Here is a 9,214-nt window from a genome sequence, read left to right on the forward strand (position 1 = left end):
GCTCAATTTCAGGGTGATGTATGGTAATAGGTAACAATAATCAAAGTATTTTGCAGAATTGAGAATATGGGAGTTTACAATCATAAGTGTCGGTTAATTGAAAAAGGACAAGTTGGAAAGACTTGTAAAGCATGCAAATCCTTAGCTTTATAAATACAAAAACAAGGAAGTAGGGATAATCATTCACAATTGCTTAAACCTCAGCTAGAGTATGAAGTTCAGTTCCAGGTGCCAAATCGAGGACGGATGCAGGGGGAGCTTTATAAGAATGGTACCAGGGACGTGAGGTAAGACGTTATTTGAAAGGGGACTAGAGAAGTTTGATTTGCTTTCCTCAAAGGCAGAGAAAGTTTAACTTCAGAATTCTAAATGCTTTAATTAAATAAATAAGAATAAACCATGTTCAGTGGGAGAGGGCCAGTAACCAGTGCTACCGATTTAAGAAAATTAAGAATGGAGATGTCATGTTCCGACCAGGAGCTCAAAGCTAGAAAGCCTCAAAGCCAATTCGATAATAACTTTATAAATGGTAATTGGCTATTCTCTTGAAGGATTTCTTAAAATTCATTTTATGATGTGGACTTTACTGGTAAACTTGCATTTATTGACTATCCCTTATTGCTGTTGCAAAAATGGTAGTAAGTCTCCTCCAACCTCTGCAGAGCTTCTACTGAAGGTACTATTTCCTGCTGTTGGGGACAGAGTTTCAGGATTTATACCCACATTTAAGAATTGGCTGTATATTTCCAAGTCCACATGATGTGTACCTATTAGAGGAACTTGCCATTTGTGCTATTGCAAAGCACCAGCTTCTCTTGTTCTGAGCTGCAGATGTTATGGCTTTGGGAGGTGCTGTCAAAAATTATTTGGACGTTAATTGCAGTATTTTCTGAGGCTATGTTATTGATGCTGGCAGGAGCAAAATCCAAAATAAGCAGTGTTGAGCAGGTTATTGGTGAGTAAGTAGCATTTGTTAGTACTGTTGCCACACCAGTGTGTACCTCATTTTTAGGTATCGCTGGGGGTGTCCCTGGCTTGCCCTTCCACACTTTGAACCAGGTTCATTGGCTTGACAATAATGATATAGTGAGCAGTATGCTGCGCCATTAAGTTACAGATTGTAGTGGAATTCAATTCGTTTGCTGCTGATGGCTCACAGCACTTCATTGCTACCCAGCTTTGAGCTACTAGATCTGTTCAGAATCCCTGTGATATATAGTCATAGAATCATACAACACAGATACCCTTTGTCACATAGAATCCGTGCTTACTATCAAGCACCCATTTACACTAATCCTACATTAATGGCCTTTTATTCTCCCCACATTCCCCTCAAATCCCGTCCCCCACCCCCCAGATTCTACCATTCACCTACACATTGAGGGCAACTTACTGTGGCCAATTAACCTATCGACCGGCACGACTTTGAGATGTGGGAGGAAACTGGGGCACCCATGAGAAATCCACACAGCCACAAGGGAGAACATGCAAAGTCCACACAGGTAATTGAAGGTCAGGATCAAACCTGGGTGGCTGGAACAGCTCCATCAGTTGTGCCAACTGTACCAATTCAGCAAAATGGTAGTGCTGCTCAGCATGTTGGAAGGTGCTTCAGTGTGAAGAAGGGACTTTATCTCCATAAGAACTGTGCAGTAGTTATTCCTACCAATATTGTTGTGAGTTAATGCATTTTGCATTGATGAGACCAAGGTCATGGACGGTTCATGTCTCATATTTATTTTCTCACCACCTGCTGCTGACACTGTCTGGCTGTTGTATCTTTCAGAACTAAAGCAGCTCAGCTATTAGTGGTGGTGTTGGACACTGAACTTCCCACCCACTCCTACATTGCAAAATTCATTCTGTACCTTTGCTGTTCTCTGTGCTTACAAGTGTATTTCTATGGCTAGGAAAGGTTTAGAGGGATGTGGACCAAATGCAGACAAAGGAGACTAGCTTAGATGGGCATCTTGGTTGTCGTGGACGAGTTTGGCTGTATTACTCTGTGGCACATGGGATACAGATTTAACTGTTCTTGGAGAATAGTAAGTGCAGCCACTTTTGGTATGCCATGCCTAATATTGCCACAGATGCATAGCAAGGCATATGAGTCCACAGAGAAGGGCAGTCAATGTGATATCCAGTTTTAGGGCACTTGGTTCTCAGAATGGGCTGAAGGAGGGTTTTTTTGGGAAATACATTGGTGAGGCAATTTAAGTTTAATAAAGAGAATGGATTTTGTCAAATTGAATATTGTAGAACAAAGAGTAAGATTAGAGATTAAGAACAATTTCTTCGTAGAGACAAATGCCTAGAAATAGTACTTCATACAGAAATCCAAACTAAAACACCATTATACAGGTGACCCAGGCTAGTTTCAGTCGAGCTCATGGGACAGTGATTTTCTTGCATGCATTACAAGGCGTAAGACATATGGTACAATTTCTGGGCTCTAAGAACTACATTCCATAGTGGTTATCATTACAAGTTCAAACCAAAGTAGCAGGGGATTTGAATTGATATTTCAGAGTAGACTGACCTGGTAAAATGTAATAGCTGGTAAATCACTGGTGATACATGTCAACAATAAAATGGATAAAGAACTGAGAAGTGTAGTAAAAAAATAACTGGAGTACCATTTCCTTAGTCATGATGTAAAAATGTACAGGTGAAGAAATTCTAACTAGTGCCAAATTTGCTGAACTTTTCGACAATATTATTTTCAAGGTTTTAAAATTTTCAGGTTTTCTTACCAGCATGACTTCCTTCTGAGAAGTTTATTTCGCCAAATGTGCGTGTGCTCTGTTGGACAGTATGACACAGTTTTAAGCCCTCAACTTAATTACACCACTAGAGATACAAATCAATGTAATTTCTCCTTAATCCACTGAATTAAATTGTAGTAATCTTGTGGTGATGAAGGAGCCATTCTTTCAGTTACCATGGAAACTGCCCCTTTAAATCATCTTTCATAGAGCATCAGTAAAAGTGGTTTAAAAATAACTCATCCCAGGAAATGGGTGTAATTATTAGGAAAATAATTTCACATTGTGATTACTTCAACTGACTCATTCTCAATAGGCCATAATTTGGTGTGACAAGGCACTGAATGCAATCAGCTGTTAGTTACACTTGCTTTAGTTATGTAGGTTTTTAAATGTTTATATGGTGGTTGTGAAAATGGCAACAGGTAATATTGCAGCAAGAAAAACTGGGTTATTGTGACCTGAGTGAATCAGGCAAGCAACTGTATATCTCCTTAACCAGTCAGATTAAAGGATTGTGAAAAAACCACTACGATTGAGAAGTGTAAATCAGAATGTGTGAATTCAATGTCAGATCAAATACCGAAATAGAACTAGAGTGGAATCAGAAACATTATGGGAGAGATAGAAGAGAGACATTTTAACTTTGACATTTTAAGAATCTCTTAGAACAATTAAAACTAGAAAGACAGAGCTTCTAAATTTTAAGTGCTAGAGAGGTTTAATTGTAGTCATTAAAATCGTGCTAACAGGATATTTAGCCAATGTTGAGTTTAATTATGTTTAATGCATTTCAATGTTATACATCGGCAGAAGAGTGTAACACCAGATTTTTTGATTTCCACATTAACTTTGCATTTCCAATAAATACTAGTGAGCCCCAATAACATCACAAGTATTTTGACATCTTAAAATATGGCCCTCTTCACCATGAGTCCACTTCTCAATATATAAAAATGGGAAGTCTAAGTGGACTCTATGGATATAAAATACCAATGTATTATGGTGGTTTTGCAATTGATAATTACTGGCATGGAAGATAGTGTTACAAAGGTTATGACAATGGTCAGATTTTCAGTAAATATTTATAAGAACATTCAGTCTTCAAACTTAAGTTGCCACTTTAGCCAAAATGGAATATTTTGTTCTAATCTTACACTTCTACTATTGTTCTGAAAATATTAACCTTCCTCCATTTTACAAATAAAATCATCTCCCACAGAAGTAATTTAAAAAAGGGTAAATTAAAAGTGAAAGAATTCATTAAGTCACAAGGTACAACAAGGTAAAAACTCTATTCACATATTAAGAGAACATATCATGAAGTTGCCTACCTCCAGCTTCTGATTTTACATGTAATAGTCTTAATGGATGGGAACATTTTGGAGTCAGACCATGCAATTTGTCCTATAGATTATCAGCAGGGGCCATGAATTTTGATTTTGTTCATTCACATTCAAAATTCACCTCTCCAGACAAATTGGCCTTTCAAATAAAATTATCCCCACAGTAACACTCCCAATTTCTTTTCCATTGTTTCCCCTGAATATGTTATTAAACACAGATTTAGTATTCCAAAAGGATATCAGATTATTATTGATTCTATTTATTCTGTTTTTGCCAAAAATGATTTTGTTCTGGCAAAAAATGTCTAAAGCCACAATCTTGAATTGATCTTAATGTCTGTTTAGATTTTTAAATGTTCTTTTGGAGACTTAACTTCAACAGGTTTATAAAAAATAGATCCAAAGTAGATTAAACATTTTTTCACTCAGATGTGCCATTTACTCACAGAAATGTGACAAAATTGGTGCTCCCAGTGCAAAAGATAGCAAAATGTTTAGCATAATTTGTTTTCAGTGCAACTCGGGTTTGAATGGGCTTTTGCAATGGCTTTAAAAGCCTCCTGGAAGTTAGCTCTGGCACAAAATTGGCCTTCAGGGAGATTTAAAAATTAAGCAGTGACATATGAGTGTTCTTGGGGACATGCACATATCTGGGAAGTCAGAAGACCATCAGGAGTGACCAAATGTTGTCCAGTCCCTTCTCACCCCCTGTGCACTTAATAATAGAACGTGTGTGCAACTAGCCAGGACCAATGTGCTCCAGGTTCTTCTTTAATGCCACATGTTATCTGTCAACTTGCTGGTTATCTGAAGAATACCAAGGGTCACACCCACAAAATAAGAGATCAACCATTCAGGACCGAGAGGAGGAGACATTTCTTCATCCGGGGGTAGTGAATCTTTGGAATTGTCTACTCATAATAATAACTGTATAATAATAATTGTATAATTTATGTTTAATTTATGTTTTTCTTGTGAATGTTGAGTTTCTGATGCTATGTGCCTGTGATGCTGCTACAAGTAAGTTTTTCATTGTACCTGTGCACTTAGGTACTTGTGCATATGACAACAAACTCAACTTTGACTTTGATCAATGAGGCTCTGAATGTTCAGTCACTGAGTGAAATCAAAACAGAGACTAATGGACATTAAGGAACTCAAGGAAGATGGGCTTAGAGCAAGAAAGTGGTACAGAGGTAAAAGATCAGTCACGTTCTTATTGAATAGTGGAACAGGCATGAAGGGCAAAATGGCCTGTTCCTAACTCTATTTCATATGTTCTTAACAACAGGTGCGAGGAGTTAGGGGAGGAGGGTGTGGATGGTTCCAGTAGAGGAGAGGACTGAGGGAACAGTCTGAAGTTGGGCAAATGAGAGGAGAAGTGTGAACCTGACCTGACTTACGTTCTGTTGCCTTCCTCTAGCCCCATGACACCTCCACTACCTTTTCCCATCCCAAATCTGGCATCAGTGAACCTGTCAAAATCCATTAGGCAGTACTCCACATCCTAAAACAACAACAACTTGTAGTTATATAGCTGCTTTTATATCAAAATATCCCAAGACAACTCACAGGAGTGTTATCAAATGATCTGGATGATGGCCCATCAAACGGCTCCAGATGGGTTGGAAAGGATGAGGAGGGACAGATGACCTTTGTCACAGACACATAGTGACTGTGATGAGCGCCATTTGATAATATGGCAGAGTAAAAACCTGATTGGAGAAATCCACACTGAAAGTTTGACCAACCCTCATATTTCCTACCCAATAAACCTATTCACAATTTGCAACTCTTAGTTAGATTGTTTAGGTTGACAAAGTGATCAATGAAAGTATGAATACACCAGCTTTTTTGGTAGACTATGTTGTCATCCTCCCCAAGAGCTGAACTATCAGCTTATGTCATTATCAATACTACATAAGGAATGGCAGCAGGACCAGGCAGTTCAGCTCCTTGTGCCTGCTGCATCATTTAATAAGATCTTGGCTGATCTTTTATCACAGTGCCTCTTTCCTGCTCTGGCAGGCACGCTAGTGTAGTGGTTAGCATAACGCTATTACGGCGCCAGCAACCCAGGTTCAATTCCGGCCGCTGTCTGTAAGGAGTTTGTACGTTCTCCCCGTGTCCGTGTGGGTTTCCTCCAGGTACTCCGGTTTCCTCCCATATTCCAAAGACGTATGGGTTAGGAAGTTGTGGGCATGCTATGTTGGCGCCGGAAGCGTGGTGACACTTGTGGACTGCGCCCAGAACACTATATGCAAAAGGTGCATTTCAAAACGCATCGAAAAGATGCATTTCGATGTACATGTGACTTATAAAGAAATCTTAAATCCCTTGATTCCCTTAATATCTAAAAATCTATTGATTTCTGGCTTGAACATACTCTGAGACTTAGTCTCCACAGCCCTTTTGGGGAGAAAAGTCCAAAGATTCACCACTTGCTGGGTGAAAAAAAAAATTCTTCTCCCATCTGCCCTGAATGGCCAGCACCTTATTTTGACACTGCTAGTTCTGGACACCAGAGCCAGTGGAACATCAGCTCTGCATTAATTCTGTCAAACAAGAGTTTTGTATGTTTCAATGAGATCACCTCCCATTCTTCTAACATCAAGAGAGTTTAATCATAATCTGCATAATCTTTCCTAAAATGACAAACCCACACTCTCCCTCTATCACAACTGTTTTCTTCCTTAGTTGGAGAGACCCCACCTGTACACAATACACAAAATGTGGCCTCATCTATGGTTCTGCAAAGCTGTTGCTGCATTGAAGTCACTCTAATCTCAATGAATGTAAAGTGCCTCACTAAACCAACTTTGCAATTTAAATTATGTAAAATAATCAAATATATCTGCTTCAGAGAAATGGCAATGGCAACCCTTGTGATTTTGCATTGCCCAATCCTGAGTTACTTTTGAACTCAGATTTAGGATTGGTGAACTGCTCAGCAGTGCGTAACTGCCAGTTACCACAATTGCTGATTTCTGCTACCATTCTGCTGATTCAAGAGCAACCTACTGCAGATTCTGGTAATCTGAATTAAAACGCTGGAAACACTAAACGCACACTATTAGCTCCAGACGATGTTGGCAGGGGAATAGTTTCACAGTGACAGCTGCTAGCACCATTTCTATATATCATTGACAGAGGAACATAATCTTGACATTTCCAAATTCTAACCACGTGCAATCTGAGTTAAAAGTTCACTCCCTTAACATTTAGATTCCAGCCTTCTAGAATTGCCACAGGGTTGTTGGAAGATGTAAGGACACAACTAGGACAGCAACGTTTTAAAATGATTTGGCGTGAAAATGTTGCCCTAAAGATTGTTAAATTAGCACATTCAAATCGGCACCACAGGGTTTCGAATGGGAATTAATTTATTTTTAATCTTCTCAAAAGGGGAGAAGTGGACAGGCAGCTGAGTGAACTCAGTAAATGAAGAGGCACCAAAAGACAGCGACCTCCGGTGGTTTCCCTCTCAATGTACAGGCAGAGCTGCAGCTCACTTGAATTAGCTGTGTAGCTTCTCGAACTTGTGATGGAGTTCATGTGATATTTCTTGTTGCCTGAGCAACAGTCAAATTGCATGGACAAAGGCTGTCCAGAATACTGCTGACATGAATGTTCATACCATGGGCATGATCTTTATGACTATACCATAGTTATATAGTCATAGAGCTATACAGCACAGAAACAGGCCCTTCAACCCAACTCATCTGTGCCTAACTGAGTTGATCGCATTTGCCTGCATTTGGCTCATATCCCTCTAAACCTTTCCTATCTATGTAACTGTTCAAATGCCTTTTAAATGTCGTAATCATACTCACCTCTATCACTTCCTCTGGCAGCTCATTCCATGTACTCACCACCCTCAGTATGAAAAAGTTGCCCCTCAGGTCCCTTTTAAATTTTTCCCCTCTCAATTTAAACCTATTCCCTCTGGTTCTTGACTTCTCTACCCTGGGGAAAAGACTTTGACCATCCACCTAATCCATGCCCCTCTTGATTTTATATAAAGGTCACCCCTCGGCCTCCTACGGTCCAGGGAAAGAAGTCCCAGCCTATCCAGCTTCTAGCTATAACCCAAGCCCTCCAGTCCCAGTAACATCCTCATAAATCTTTTTTGCCAGGGAGACATTAAGTAACCCAGTGCAGAAATGTATCATCAAAGATCCCCACCACCCGAGCCATGCCATGTTTTCACAGCTACCATTGGGCAGGAGGTACAGAAGCCTGAAGTCCCACACCACCAAGTTCAAGAACAGCTACTTCCCATCAACCATCCGGTTCTTGAACCAACCGGCACAACCTTAATCACGAGAGTTTAGCAACACGATGACCACTAAAATGGACGTTGTTTTTATTTTGTTCTAATTGTGTCCTTTCTTGTAAAAATTGTGTTTATTTATGTGTAATTTATGTTTTTCTTGTGAATGCTGCTTATATGATGCTATGTGCCTGTGATGCTGCTGCAAGTGAGTTTTTCATTGCACCTGTGCATACATGTACTTGTGCATATGGCAATAAACTCGACTTTGACTTTATAAGACATGGCTATCGCTTTGCCCCTGCTTAACAGTATCAGACAGAAACCCAGGCATGATTTTCCCCAAATCCCAGGCTTTGTACATGAACAATTTTCATGTTGGAGATGCTTTGTAAACACCCTAAACATATGTATTGTAATACCAAATGAAAGGAAACTTGCCATGTTTCCAGCAGATCTTAAATAGTTATGCTCACTATTGTGAAGTCAATCATACAGCTCCTGGCACACCCAACTAGGTTAGAGGCACCATATTTGTAATGCTGAGGATTTGCAGTTGGTCTGCATCAAAGAGCTACATCACTCCTTCAGCTTTTCTACCGCTTTCTACTGATGTCCTGTCAGGAGGATACCGTGGTGAGCAAGACTCTCTCCTTGGCACCAACTCTTTAGCACTAATTCTGTTTCTCAAGCCATCCAACCTAGGTTTTCATTTCTACCGCTCTATCACTTGGGCCACAGTCTCTGTCTGCCTGCTCCCACATTTATTGGAATGTCTAATAATGTGAACTCATTCTTTGCCTCCTTGCATGAATATTTAATTTTAGGCG

Source organism: Pristis pectinata, chromosome 5 (assembly GCF_009764475.1).
Source record: "Pristis pectinata isolate sPriPec2 chromosome 5, sPriPec2.1.pri, whole genome shotgun sequence".
NCBI lineage: Eukaryota > Metazoa > Chordata > Chondrichthyes > Rhinopristiformes > Pristidae > Pristis > Pristis pectinata.